Source organism: Pagrus major, chromosome 22 (genome assembly GCF_040436345.1).
Source record: "Pagrus major chromosome 22, Pma_NU_1.0".
Classification (NCBI taxonomy): Eukaryota; Metazoa; Chordata; class Actinopteri; order Spariformes; family Sparidae; genus Pagrus; species Pagrus major.
In genome coordinates this window covers 4,113,266-4,129,380 of record NC_133236.1, presented here as the reverse complement: position 1 = coordinate 4,129,380, position 16,115 = coordinate 4,113,266, and positions in this window count along the sequence as shown.

Genomic DNA, 16,115 nt, shown 5'->3' with positions numbered 1-16,115 from the left:
TTTAAATCAGTAAATAGAATAATTATTTATATTATATATGTACTATATTTGGTTGCACAGCCTTTGGCCAAAATAACCATGATCAAAAACATCTTGTAGCCAGTGATGTGCTTCCTGCATCTCTCTACTGTCTGTTTATAGCAAACACCAGACCCACCTGACCCTCTCTGGTTGGTTGTAAGTAAAAATCACAATAATCATCAGGACTTTTTCTCAATAGCGATATACTGTACATCACAATATGTGCTCATCTATTTGTAATCAAGACTTGCGTGGTAATGTAAAGTGTGATATAAAACCAAAAATGCAATTTTCAATTATATTCCTTCAAATATTTCGGATCAAATTTAGGAAGAAATTTGGGTTAATATGTGCTTGGTGTTATCAATTTAGACAACAGAATTGTATATCACGATATATGTGACATTTGTCTTAAATTTCATTCTGAGCGGCATCAAAAAAATCCTAAATCTAACTGGCCTAAACCTGCAGATACCTGAAGTGGTTTTTGTCCAAAAAAGGATGTTTAGCTTAGTCATATTTTCTGTCTACTCTATTTATTGATTGCTAAGCTTAGCAAAGATTTGATTTATTTGATCTCTTCAGGACACATGAAGAGGAAGTTTGCCGTGGTGCAGTGGAGTGAAGGGGAGGATTTTGGGAAGCTCAGCGAGATAAAAACTACTCAGCTGTTATTGAATGGCGCCATGGGAAGAAACAACGAGGAGGGTGGCCTCACTACAGAGGCACTGTCATCTTTGTTAGTAGTAAGATAGAGTTACTATGGCTTTAATTGCAGATTGTCCTCTTTAATTTACAGCATTTCAAAATAATTTGTTAGTTGTTCAACTATGAATAGGGTGAGATTCAGCCTGTTTTAGCTTATGTGTTAACTTTCATTGCCAACTGACAAAAGACTTTCTCGCATTTGTTGTGTTGTATAAATGATAAAATAGTTTGGAATGTTCTTGGTGGAATGTGTTCACAGCAATAAAACTGTTAAAGTAGAAACTTTAAACATTTAAACAAGTCAACTCTAGTTTTAAAGTGTAACTTGTTTAAACAGAGCTCATACTTTTGTTTTAACAGTTTTGTCACCATTTCATCATGTATACCGCACTACAAATGCTAGAAAGTTGTTAGTTGGCAGTGAAACCTTGTTTCAGAAACATGCACCCATCTACACAAGTTAACTTGACTAAAAGTTAATGCATAAGCACAACTTATACATGCTTAATCCCTTAGTTACAACCAGTGTACTGCTGAAAGTGTCCTAACATATCAGTATATCAACTGACAACCATGTCACTTGACATAGCCTCTGTCAATTTGACATTGAAAGTGACATAATAACACTTTGACAGTTGACACCAGGTGGAACAAACCTTTTTGAATGGTTACGTAAGCAGAGAATGCTATATTGAAGGAGATGGTTCTTCAAGGTATCATTATATCAATCATTGAACCATTAGACAACTATTACACTTTTTTGTCTAAATGACTGTAGGCTGAATTGACTGTGTTGTACGCTACTTTGGCCTAAAGAAGAGTGTTATGACTGTGGTCATAGTTTGTGTCGTTTGCTGTGTGTTTTGCTGTGTGTGTGTGTTTTGATTTTATATGCAAATAGGAGTGTGCCATCCCCAAGAGGTGATTGGTGTAGAGAGATCCGATCCTAACCTGTGATTGGCTGCAGCTGATGACACCCAATATATAAGGAGCCAAGATGGCGGCTGTCAAGAAGAGACAGCACTTCCTCATCCTCCTCCTCTTCTAACCAACCACATGTCCGTTTGGAAAAGCCTTGGGTGGAGATCAACAAGCTTTTCTTTTGTTTGTTTAAATAGTAAGTGTAGGAGATACACTAATAATAAATGTAATTTATTAATCACTGGCGATTAATAAAACACTCGTTAATGGGGCACCACCTCCGTTATTTTGTCCATTTGAATAAACCGGAGGTAATTAATCAAATTCGACTGGACAAGTTTAACTTGTATCAATTTTAATCAATTTCAGATCAATTTATTCAATCTCATAAATGAAGTAGTGAATTCTACACATATCCATCGGTTCTCCACATTAAAAACAAACCTGCACAGACAACGACATACGGTTAAATATGTTTATTGACTAAATAATTCAGGTTAAATAAATGAAATGGCAATTTAAATGAATAACAACAGGTAACAGGAAAAGTGAAATAACTAAGTAATGGGTTATTAGTGGAATATGGGCTGATGGTGAGATTACGATTTAGGTTGAAGCATTTAAAGATTACGTGAGTAATTTTAATACTAACGAGACCCTAAACGAATTTCTCTTAAGCTAAAAGATATTAATCAGAGCCATATACACCATCTCATGTATCATGTGTGAATCCAGCTGTTGTGAGTGATGGAGAGCCTACTTTCTCAGCAGAGCTGCGGAGTCCGCGGCAGCGGATTCCCACGGGTGATTTGCGGCTCTAGCTGGCAGTCCCGGTCCAATGGCCGAGGGTCAGCTCGTCCGGTATCAGTCGGTTGGGCACCTCGGTCCTTTGTCTTAGGAAGAGGGCAGCTGGTCCCGTACCGATCCGGTGCAGATCTTGGCTCAATGCCCAGCGGGATGGTACCGCTAGCGAGCGCTGGGGGCTTGTCAGAGTCTTTCGTTGGAAACCGCTTGCACGGTCTCGGACACAGCAAGTTGCTGTAGTGTCGTGATGATGATTGTGATAAAGATGTTCTTCTTCGTTTCTTCGAGTGGTTTTCAGGCTCTGACTTTGTAAACTAAATTTAACTTCTTGAATAAAATAACTGAGGATGATACGTTGATCAGGCGGATCTTCCGTTGTTAGTTAATGCAAGATAATCTAAATTAAGTTCACTTCTTCAAAAGCAGGTTACGATACTTAACTGTATAAAACAAATTAAAACAGAACTTCGTTCTGGTACAAACTTAATAAAAGAAGCTAATCAATACTGCGAAAAATATAAAGTGAGAAAAATCAACGTGTGAGCACTTCTGTTGAGATCGCTGTCTTGGAGCGTGTTTCAAAGTAAAGTAAAGAGCTTCAAAATAAGTTACAAAAGAAACTTTAAAACAAAACTTAAACTAAAACAAAAATTCAAACTAAAAACTGAACCTTAAAAACTGAAAAACTGAACTCGAGAGACGTGATCTCTCCGTTTTATTATTTGCAAATCGAGGCGTGTCTAGGCGGGGCTTACCGGCTTTGTCTCCAAGATTTAGTGGAGGTGTGAAGATTCACAGAAACTCACTAAACTAAACTTATAGTTTTAAACGTTTCAAAACCGTGCTTCACCTTTCACAGTTTCTCACCATGGCTCAATAGATGTACTTTGTCTATCATGAAAAGGATTATGACGTGATTAAACATTAATTATACATATTCAGCTTAATACTTGTTAAAACAAAGACATATCAGAGTCATTTACTGGTTATAACCATGAACATATTAAACAGAATATTTCTCGTCCAACTGTACCAGGACTCACCACTGGAGGGCACTGTGGTTCCACCAAACACAAGACACATTTAAACATTAAATTTGATTTCAGTCAAATTTCATCACAGAGAAACGGGAGAAAGATCAGTTTTATGAGCTTCTCTTACTGATCCTTAATCTGTTGGAATTAAGAGAATGAGATCCTAACTTAATGGTTAATTAGAAATGGTCTGAAATCTGGAGGAACACAGAGACCATTTGGTTGGAATGCGACCACAGATAAGGGTCGTAAATAACAGAAGACAGAGTAACAGCATAGAACAACTCAGCAGAAGGTGTCTGGTGTCCACTCTGGAGAGTGTTTGTGGATCAGAAGTCATAGAGACAGGGAGAGAAATAGGTAGAAAGAGATCAGGCGTGTTACTTAATCTGCAAATGTAAAGACATTGTATTAACACAGTCTCTGATAACCAGATGGCTTCGGTCCCTCCTGATGTGGAGAGAGTAGGTAACTTCATGTTTCCTCAGACTGACCTGTGAGGGCAGGATTTATCTGTTTTGAGGGGAAAGAGAGTTCAGAAATGGGAGAGAAAGTTCATCCAAAGGCTTTGGGTTGTAAATTAATTAAAACTGTCCTCATTTGAAGTCTTTATGGTCCAGGAGAACACTATCCTCTCTGCCAGGAGATAAGATGTCAGCCTGAAAGGTGCCTCCTTCATGTAAATAATCTTCATCCAGATGAAAAGGGTTAACAAGAACAACAGGGCCTCAATGTAATGCAGAGGCGATGGACAGATATGTTCCTACATAAGGGTGGACTGCCCTTTCATTTGAACGTGTTTTCTCCTGTTTTTTCGTTAGTGAGGGAGGTAAGTTTATTGTGATTTTGGTTTTTGAGCTAAGAGATTTATTTTCCCAGATAGAGGTGTTTTGGTTATTGTTTTGGCCTTGGTCCACCCCGAAGTTGCTTCCTTAGTTATATTTATAGTTGTTGATCCATTAAGTTATTGTAAATAAACTATTCTGTTGTATATAAAAACTTGTGAGTGGCTGTTTGGGACTCGGGGAAGATTGGGGACCCGTTTTCATATTGCGCTCTAGGCACCCCTAGACTGGGGCGTAACAAGAGTGATGATAACTAATTGTTTGTTTTTGATATACTATGTCTAGATGTGCCAGGACTCCTACAGAGCATGAGGAATTTAATTGATTCGGCTGCATCTCCTAAGAGATCCAGGTTGGAGCGTACCACACCACCGCTGGCCCTCCCAGGTTGTCCGCAGTCCAGGTCCAGTTCTCCATCTGCCGCTTCACTGCTGTCCATGCCAAGATCTACGCTGACCAGTTCCACGTCTGCATCTGTCACTCCATCACTGACTGTCTCCCAGTCTTCTAAAGTAATGTTTTTGTAAAGAATAAATAAATACAGCACATAAAATAGACCTTTTAATGAGTATGGCAGATCTAATGTGCTTTAATGTCTAAAATCTGTTGGGCTGAACAAATCATATATATTCTAACTTTAAATGTTCACCTTGAGTCCTTGTCTAAACAGGTTGAGATCCATCCTGGGACTGGAGTCATGGTTGAGAAACTGCATGGGCCTATGCCCTCAATGCAAATTTGGCCACAGTATTTGTAAGACAGATGCTCGTCTACCACTGGACAAAAATAAATTGGATGCCATTTACAGTACGTTTTCAGCTTTTCAAGGTCATTTATTTGTCATTTTACAACACAGGGTTGCAAAACAAAATGAGTTGTAGCCCCTTCATACATAGTACAAATATACAGATAATTGAATTTGGAATGAAAATAAATTAAAACAATATATACAGTTAATTATATAGCCTATATCTACATATACACGTATACACCTCGGATTCAATAGGTGTTTCCTCAATAGTCTCCGCTTTTGTGTATTTCCTGATTTCAGCCTACTGTACTAAGGTTTTGCATTCTTGTTTTTTGTTTTTCTGTTTTGTTTTTTGTTTATTTTTGTTCATATGTAGGTGCAACTCTTGAGAGGTGGCCAGGGACCCAGCTCTCCAGCATTGGAAGCACGATCAACGCCAAGATTACTGAGCTCTGGTCAAAAAGTAAAAACGTTACTGTGTCCACAGCCCTCCATTAAACTGTTTTGTTTGCTCTAAGTTTTACACAAGTGTATCACACAGTCCTTGGCCCTGAGCAAATACTTGTACTGACTACTGTCTGCTGGAAGTATGTACAGCATTTTAACCATACTATGCACTGCTTAGTGCCTGTTTATTGTGAGATATGCAGTGTGCAGGAAAAAAAAAATCACCATACTCGTAATGCGTACTGTAGATGTGCTGGTAGATTACATCAGTGAAGCATGCTACACAGTAGGCAGTACTAGCATTTGCTCAGAGATCTTTGCCGATTTTCAACCTTACCTCTATCTATCTGAGTTAGGGGTATAGTGTGAAAAATGCCTGCAGTTGTTGCAAATGTTCTCTGTCTCTGGGGCCAGCGCCGTCATTTGACGTCACTGGAGGCGGAAGAACAACAGATTTTGCAGCTGCGCACCAGAGACACGGAGAACATCGTCAACAACTGCAGATGTTTTTCACATTATATCCCTAACTCGGATAGATAGAGGGAAAGTTTGAAAATCAACAAAATTTCCCTTTAAGCCTTTAATTTCCTTTCTTTGGATGTGAAGAGGCAAATCAGTTAGGTGTGTACACCAGTTTGTAATGACAACAATTAGTTGATGGTGACACCGTTCCCATATTAGAGAAGGAGTAGAATAAGCATGTGCTCTTCATGTCTATATCCAGGCATGACACGTGTGTGAAAATATCAAAAGAAATTGTGAAACATATTCCTATCTTGCCACTAGTTCATTCAAAGGATATCTTTGAAAACACGATCTTCTCTAAGATTAGAGTTTACTGCTGTTTGTTTACTGCTGTCGGCACTGTAATCCCAGCAATGTTCCACTGTTAATAAAGACTACTGACTTGAAAGTTTGCAGCCATGTTTTCAACATAACAGATCTATACAGACTGCATTTATATCACTGTATGGTGAAATTAGTTGTTCTGGGCGATGACCAGGCAAACCATGTCTTGACAGTTTTAAACTTGTTTGATCCAAGACAGTATCAGTATAGGAACAAATGAAGTCATGTCATTTTAATATGTGATTCATATGTTTTTGACTATAGAAACTTGTGTTAAACGTTATAAATTAATACATAAAAAGCATATATTTTTTAAACTGTAATGGTAATTTGCATTGGCTGACATATAAGAATCTTATTTAAAAAAAACAAAAAAAGCATAGTTTACATAACATTAACATACAAAAAGCTATATATAATTGTATATATTCATATATAAAAAGTATATGCTTTTTATACTGATATGGTCATTTTAATTGGCTGACATATAACAGTCTTATAAAAAACATGAAGAAATTATAGTTTCCCTTTAAATTAAATACACTTTACACACAAAAATATATGTATATAAAAAAGCATATGTCTTTATAACTGAGACGTGTGACAGGTCGTCTCCCTCCCTGCCACTATATGGCACTGTGCCAACTTATTGGGCATCCTGATCGAGGGGCGGCACAATGCGCCCTTACATATAGAGGTGCAGACACACCTGTCTCATCCTTTTCCTCCGCTTCTCTCTGGTGGCTGTGGCTTGTCTATCGCGGTGGTTCGGCGTGGCCGTTGCGGGTGTACAATCCTCTTCATTCAGGTAATGCTCTCTGCTAGTCTTCCATTGTTCATGTGTGCGTAACACGGGCACTTTGGTGACGCGATCTCCGCTATTTGTAGCGCAATCGGCTGTGGGGGGACGCATCGCTCCGCCAGAAGCCCTTCCTGGATGCGCTTGCCTGTCCCTTTCAGTAAGTCCACAATTGTCTGCCGTCCCGCGGCTCTGTCACTCAGTTCCCAGCTGATTATTTCTTTGTGTGCAGCGCCGCCCCTCCCTACACGCAGAACACGCGCTGTGCGTAGGGCCCCACGATCCATGGGGGGCCCTATTTTGCGCAAGGGGACACATTCTCTGCAAATGCGCAAAGGATGCGCATCGCTGCCGTGAGGCGCGCGTAGAGCACCAAGTCAGCCCGAGGCAGGAGAGAAAAAAAAAAAAACGAGTAATCTGACACCGCACACGTTGGCGCAATGATTGACAGCACGCAGCATCTGACCAATCAGCGGTCAGATGCGCCGACAGGCAGTTGGATGCAGGTGGAGAGATGGCCTCCAAACGGCAATATGAATCGGGAGAAAGCAAAAGAAAGACAAAGTCAAAACAAGAGGAGGAACACCCCAGCTGCTAGCCTGCTAATCATGAGACAGAAGAGAGGATAATTCTGGACTGGAGATTAAATTTTCCAGCGGCCCTGATTATCATTTATTGAATGTCTTGTTAACTGCATATACATTCACCTCTGTTGAAAAAGGAGTGGTTAATTGACCAGTTGGTGGTCGTATGTTGGCTCAGGTTTATAGCCTATCAATCTATGCTATCAATAGAAGTTTTGGGCTATTTTTATGGAGGTAAAATGTCGCCATCTCTTGGTGAATTTAAGATAATCCTTTATTTGACCCACAATGGAGAAATTTAAAGCGTTGCAGCAGCAAACAGCAGTATAGGAATATAGAACCTAAGTACAAAATGTAAAAATAAGTATATAAAAATATTTAAATATAGAGGTATCAAATAGCGGCAATAGCTCAGTCCGTAGGGACTTGGCTTGGGGGCTCAGATGTGGCCGGTTCAAGTCCCGCTCAGACAAAAAAAAAAAAAAGTATGATGTGAACTAGTAATGGAGAATACTAGTTCACATCCTGGGCATTGCCGAGGTACCCTTGAGCAAGGCACCGACCCCTAACAATGCTCATTGGGCGCCGCCTTGTGGGATTAAAATAGTATAATAAAATAAAATCATAATGAATATAATTATTTGCATTAATTTTAATCTTTGTGAGGCTAGTGTTTACATTAATTTCATTGTGTAATTTACCATTAAGACCAAAACAAATCTTAATAATCTGCTTGTATGATGGATTTCTTGTCATAACAGGGTCAATGCTTAAGTTTGTTACTAAGGGTGACACGGAGCCAGCGCCCAGTACGTCACAAGGGCCATCAAGCACCATGTCTACTGAAGCAGCCTGCATCTGTAAAAGGCTTGTTCCATTGTTGAAAGAGGCTGTTCATTTGATTTGTTCCTACTAATAAAGGTTGTAAACCTAAATGGCCTTTCATGATACAGTCATTTTGTAATGGGGGGGGGGGGACTCAAAATAAAATTCTGCTTAGGGCCCCAATTTGGCCAGGGGCGGCCCTGTTTGAAGGCCAATTACGTCACAACGCTGCGTGAAGGCTGTCCAAATTCGAAGGCTCCTTCAAATGCGGCCCACAAATGCAGCCTGCCCTTCCCTCTTTTTGGAGGACGCACCGCTACTATCCTTCGCGGCCTGCTATATCCCAAGATCCTTTGTGCACCGCTGCTCAGTCCCGAAACAGAAGAGGAAGCAAGAGAAAATGGCGACATCAAGTGGCGCAGACATGACATTCAAATTTAAGTAATGGGTTTATACTCGGCTTTTAGTCATTTGAACATCCAACGCCAGATATGTTAAACTTCAAGGGACTATAAAACCTCCAAATTTCAACTTTCAGTTAAAATACGTGACACTGGTAATGCTAAGGTAAATATAGTTGTTATTCACCAATGGGTTAATGTTTATTTTGTAATGTTGATAATTCAATTTAGATTTGACACATTGTACACACACAAATAAATGTACACGTTTGATAGATTTGAACCAAAACAGACTTTAATGCATGAACACCTGGTGATGCAACCAGGAAATACTCCGAAGGCTAGACCGTCCCATTTAACAATGGTGGACGCGGCCTTCAAGGTCTCTCCGAAGGACCCGGCCTTCGTGGGCCGCAAAGGCTGCGTCCTTGAAGGATGCAGCCCCTGAATTTGGACACAGCCTTGGTGTTTAGGCATTCTGTGAAGAAAGTTAGTTGAAATATTTAATCTTGTCTAGATACTTTTTGTGTTAGTTGTTGTGAGACCATTGAAGTGAAGTAGCTATCAAGTGAGTTTCTGCCAAGTCAGGTGTGTTGAATAGGCTTGATTGCAATGAATGAGGAGCAAAGGACTCTTTGTGCTCAGTGAAGAAGAGGAGACACCGCAGGGTGCAGAGGGGAGGTGGTTATGCTTATGATTTATTTGACATTTAAGCTGACTCTTTTTTGATGTGTTAAATCTACATTTCCTATATGAACCTGTGATGCATGTCAGCTCTCAGAGGAAGGAGGAGTCCTGGTCTGAGCACCAGGGTCTGCTGGAGGAGGCCAAAGAATGGATCGAGGAAGCTTGCCGTAAGCTGCAAAGTAGCGAGCAGTTATCGGAGAAGCGCATGACGATTTACCGGTACTTTTGCATGGCGACCCTGATGATTACGCACCGGAAATCGGAACACACAGTTGTGGATTTCAAGGTAAGCGTGCGCTTATTCTAATGTTGGCTCAGTTTCCCTGCACCTTTGACTCCCGTACATTGAAAGTTGTTTGTGTGCCTACAAAAATAATCCCCCATCACAGGTGACTGACTGGAACGACAGGCAGGTGGGCGTCGGTGCCGGGGTGTTGCTCCAGTTCAAGGAAAGACACAGTGGTAATCAGTGCAGAAGAGGATAGGGTGAGTTGAGCGTTTTTATTTTAACATTAGAGTCAAAAAAACATTTCCACAAGATGGCAGACTTGAAAAACCAGCTTGGCATTTCCTTTCCCACCAACAGTGGTTTGATGCCTACTTCACGGGCATCAGGCCACTCTGCCTGAAGAGGCAAGCTCAAGCGCAGGGTGACAAGGGCTGCTTTTTCATTGGTAAGAAGGGAGGTCCCGTGGCCAATGCCAGGTCCAACTTGGACCACCTCTGGAATCAGTGAGTGTACATTTCTTAAACCGGGTTGAGGCAATTTCACTCATTAAGTGACCGGAACTAGCAGGTTGCTTATGTAACCTGTAACTGGTAATTATTAGTCCTAGTATTGTTAGTTAACTTGTTCTTACACGTCAGACAAGGCATATTGCAACCATTGAACATGAACAACTCTGACTTAAAACTTCCTTTTCTCTCCCTCTCTCTCTGTTTTCCTTTTCCCCCTCTCTTCTACGACACAGCTGTAAGAAAATCAGGGAGTAAGCGGGCCGAAATCTGCCGTCTGGTACATGCCAGGCCGCGGGGACGTCCTCCAGAGACCAAAGGTAAACATTGCCAGTTTCGGTGCTGTAGCAACTCATAATGTAATAACGGCTCATAATGTAATAATTTAAATGTAATAAAAGTTCATAATGTAATAATCGGCTCATAATGTAATGAAACCCTAACCCTAACCCGTATAACGTAATAAGGGCTTTGCGCATAATGTAATAATGTAATAACTTATTACATTAAGAGCCTTATTGATACCGCTCATAATGTAATAACAGCTCATACTGTAATAATAGCTCATATAGTGAGAAAAGTGTTGCATTATCATCATTTTACCTCTCAAATAAAGCTGCAAGTAAAGCAAAAGGCGTGGGCTTCAGTGCATTAGTAAACTAAATTAGTGAAACCAAGTATTTAATAGTAATTGCATTCTGACATTTTATTGATGTATAAAGTTGAGCCACTAGGTGGCACCCATGAGAGTTATTTTGGGCCTTTGAGAATGCCGTGCTCACTTCTACTGTGACTATTGCAGGTAAGCAGCACTATTTGTGACCTTTAAAGTTCAATTAATATCTTTGTTAAACCAAGCCATCCACCTTATCTGTTTAAATATTCTGTGTATTAAGATGTTTGTTGGGATAATGTTGTATGTTTTAGCTAGCGGCTAAGCTCCATCACCTATATTATTTATATTTTTCGTGTGTCAACACAAAATGTTTTCAGCCATTTTTGTAGTATAAAGAGCCAAAAGTCTGGGATAGGCGGATTGGTCGGGGCCAATGGTGGGCATACACCTTATCATGAAGCAAGTTTTCTCTGCTCTACCTTTTCAGTTTGCCATCTGCCATCAACCAGCAACACTTAGAGGTACATCAAGGACCTTTGAAGCAGAGGGTGCTTCTTTATAATACTGGCTCTGATGCTATCCCTGACTCTGACCACCATTCAAACCCTGACTCTGACCATCACTCTGACCCCAACAATGACCCTCATGGTGATTCCAGTGATGTCTTTCATGGTGACTCATGTGATGTCCCTTATGGTGACCCCAGTGATGTCCCACATGGTGACCCCAACACCGTCCGTCACACTGACCCTGATATTGTTCCTTCTGCATGTCCTACAGTGCCAAAACATATCTTTCATGCTGACCCTGACACTCCCTTCATTGCTAGCCCTAATTTGCCTTTGCGCGTCCTGTCACCCATTATCCAGTATTGCCCGTTGATGGATATGACTATGCTGGGCACCTTCAACAGAGTTTCCAACTTGTTCAGAGAGCTAACACTGCCATTCCTATCAAGAATTTATATACGTGATTCTTTGGTGGAATGTTTAAATATTGTGATGGATGAAGACTGCTGCAGTAGGGTTATATAAATCAGCTGGAATAGTAATAGTGGCCTTGCATGCAACATCAGGCAGCTCTTCAGCCAAAATGCCATGTTTGTGATTCGACACATATCCTTTGGATGGTTCCATATTAAAGACATTCATTGGTGCCAGTCCGACATCACAACTACCTGATGGCGACACGTGCTTTTCTTTTCTTGCAGTTCTCCATCTGTGAAAGTCCCACCTAAGGACCAATGGGAAGCTTTCATCAAATACTTCCCCTTAACAACCGGAGCCCTCCCCATTTTATTTCAAGTGGAGGTGTATGCAACTTGAACAGCGTGTGCTACATGTCTCAGGTAGGCACCGGCATTGTCTTTGGTACAGGTACTGTATGCTGTCTGTAAAAAATGCTTAGTGTCTTACTTTGATTGCACTCACTCATTGTTTGCAGAGAGGATGCTGCCTTAGCACAAATTATTCACATGTTTGAAAGTGGGATCGACACTGAGACAATGGATATGAGAACTGAGAGGCCGGAGGTAGCCCTACTCTTACGAGAGCGATCAAAACTACCCTTGATGGATGGCGTGTTGTGCCGCAGGGTTCTCAACCAAAGAGGTGAAGCTTTTCATCAACTTGTCATACCTAGCAGTCACAAGGTGTTCATGATGAAGTGGGGCATATGGGCATTGAAAGAACTTTGGAACTAGCCAGAGCTAGATTCTATTGGCCGATAATGGCTAGGTACATTGAGACAAAATGTAAAAGCTGTGAAAGATGTGTTAGACGGAAAGCTAGTGCAAAAGGCATCAAAACTGGTTAACATCAAAGTCAGTGGTCCCCTCGAGTTGATTTGTATAGATTTTCTGTCAATAGAACCTGACTCAAGAGACACTAGAAATGTACTGGTCATAACTGATCACTATACAAAATATGCACAGGCATATCCAACAAGAGACCAGACATCCAAAACTGTTGCCACAGTGTTATGGGAGAACTTCATCAGTCACTATGGTTTTCCCTGCAGACTACATAGTGATCAAGGAGCCTGTTTTGAGTCAGAAGTTGTAGCAAAACTTTGTAGGCATGCTGGAATCTCCAAGTCTCGCACAACACCCTACCACCCAAGAGGGAATCCGGTAGAACGATTCAACAGAACGATTGATCTCTTTGGAACTCTGGATGGGAAAAAGAAGGGGGAATGGAGGAAATATGTTAGGCCCCTAGTACACGCGTATAATTGTACAAGAAATGATGTGACTGGGGAAGCTCCTTTTCTTCTCATGTTCGGCAGAGAGCCGCGTCTTCCCATTGACCTATGTTTGGGCATCAGCCCTCAAGGCCACAACCCCAAAACGCACTCACAATATGTGCGTGACCTGAAGAAAAGACTGAGACATGCATATGAGCTAGCTTCAAGAAATGCTGAGAAAAGGCAGCTGTTGAACAAATGGCACTGGGATGCTAAAGTGACCGCTCTGCCTTTGGAAGTGGGGGACAGGGTCCTTGTAAGGACCCTGAGTCTCAGAAAGAAGCACAAAATCTCAGACAAGTGGGAGTCCACTGTTCATGTTGTTGTCAAACAGCCAGATGAGAGTATCCCTGTCTATGTGGTCAAGCCTGAGGATGGAGAGGGCAGAGAACGGGTCCTGCATCGTGACATGCTCCTTCCCTGTGGGTTCTTACCTACAATCTTGGAAGCGGATCGTGAAAATACTGATGATTCCTTTCATTTTGAGTTGAAGACCGTCCGGTGTTGAATTGTTCAGAAATGTAAACAATCATTTGTTTCCACAAAGAAAGAAAGAGGGAACTATATTTTGTGTTTTTATTTTTATTTCAATCTAGTGATAAAGAGTTAAGGTCATGCAGTTGTGGTTGTGTGTTGATGAAGTGTTGTGAAGATGAAGTTGATGCATTTCAGTCCAGAAATTAATAGTTGTGAATAAACTGGATAGGTAGTATACTGCTACCATAACCCTGGTAAATCCACTTATTGGTTACATAAACAGTGCGGAATGCAATATGTTGGTGAAACAGGTAATACAATGCTTACCAGGTTCATCCAACACAGATATAATATTTCTAAAAAGAAAAACGCACACACTCTTTTGGTAAAACACTTTGTAGAACACAACTGGTCTTCACTTACCGCCACAGTAGTGTAATCCAAGATGGTCCACAGCCCAGAGAAGGAAAATAGATACAACATAAATATTTATTTTAAGAGCATAAATATGGTTATTTTGTTAAGAAGCATAAATGTGTTTTTGGATTAAAATGCATACATTTCATTAAGAGCCACTTAACACAGATTTGGCAATAATTTAATGGAAATGATTTAAAAAATGCCTTTAAGAAATGTGATGATGCTTCCCCTTTAAGGCACTCGTTGCCCTGTGTTTACGCATGCTCCTGGCAGAGCTGAGCAGCAGAGCCATAGACATATATACATAGACGCCTCATTGAGCGCTGGACCGTACGTCGACGTCGCCGCCATATTGGAGGAGGCAGATCTGCCCCGTGAACTAATACAAGTGAATGGAGTGAACTTTAGAAAGCTCCTTCCACAATGTGCTATAAGTTAATGTCTCTCATTTACACATTCACACACGTACGAATATATTCAGGAAACAGATAGGAACCAAAAACAACATCTGTAACGTTCTCTGATGATTATAAACGTTAACTACTCCTTACATGTTCAGTATACAGGTAGGCACCAAACCACCGGATGTACTTTTATAATGTTTTTATTAGTGTTTACAGCTGCCAACGTATGTAACGCTGCTACTGTGATGATACATGACGGTTAAATATTGAATCTTTGTCTATAATAACCAGATCCTGACACGTAAATGTGATTGAAACGTCGCCCTTGCCAGATGCAGACCTGACGGCCAGCCCCCTAGACCGATCCTTGCTCGTTTCCTGAGATTCCAGGACAGGGAACGGATCGCTGAAGCTGCGCGGAAGATGGGAAAGGTGCACTGGGACAAGCATCACATCATGGTCTTTCCTGACTACTCCAAACTTGTCACCGAGAAACAGGCTGCTTTTAATCAATGCAAATGCCTGCTTCACGAGCGTCGGATCAAGTTCTCCGTGATGTATCCAGCTGTGCTCTCCCCGAGGACGGTGGACGGTAGACGTGAGTTCACAGACCCCAAAAAAGCACTGGAATTCATTCGCTCTCTGCTCCCGTGAAAGCATATTCATATTCTGCCCTTAAGTTACCTAGAACCATCCAGTTGAACTGTACACGTCTCTCATTTACACTGTTAAACACATCTGAATATGAAAGAGATATTTCATTTACTATTTTGGATGGAGGCATTATGGCTTTTATTATACCTATCATTTTTGGTTGTGCTCTGATTCAGATTGTTATTTGTCTATACTGTTGGCATTAGAGTTGCTATAGTAGGGGGAGCATATCTGTAATGTATGTCACTCCCTGAACTTACTGGTGTACCTTTATTTTATTACTCACCCACTTATTATTTCACCTGTTTTTGGGGTGGAGAAATACATTTGTTTTGTTTTGTCTTCTTCCGTTCCTTCCCACCATTTCCATTAGCACTATAGACCAACCCAGAGCTGATAAGGGCTTAATGGGGAGACATATGCCTCAGATAGACATTACTAGATGAGTGGAGAGATACTTAAAACTAACTTGTTCAAGTATTTTGGTTATATTTGACTGTTTATTGCTTATGACCCTTACACAGCTCTTGTACTGATGTAGCCCTTACTAATTTTTAGCTACATAATTATAGCTGCATGACTGCCCTCTTCGCGAGCTGTTAGACTGTTCAAAGTCACGGACCAAGTTTTTTGTGTGTTCGGTTTGGTGCTTTTTGAGCACCTGCAGGTGACGGCAGTTCACGGGCACCATGTATCAATATGTATACACATCTTTTTTTCCTGTCATATTGTTTTTTTTTCTTTTTCCCCAATTCTTTTCCTGCCCATGTACATGATGCTTGTTGCTCAGCGATGGTGGTTCCTAATGATAGGTTACATCCCCTACATGCATCGGTTACTAGACCTACTCCAATATAATGATGCTGGCTGATAAAGGAAGGACCTTGAA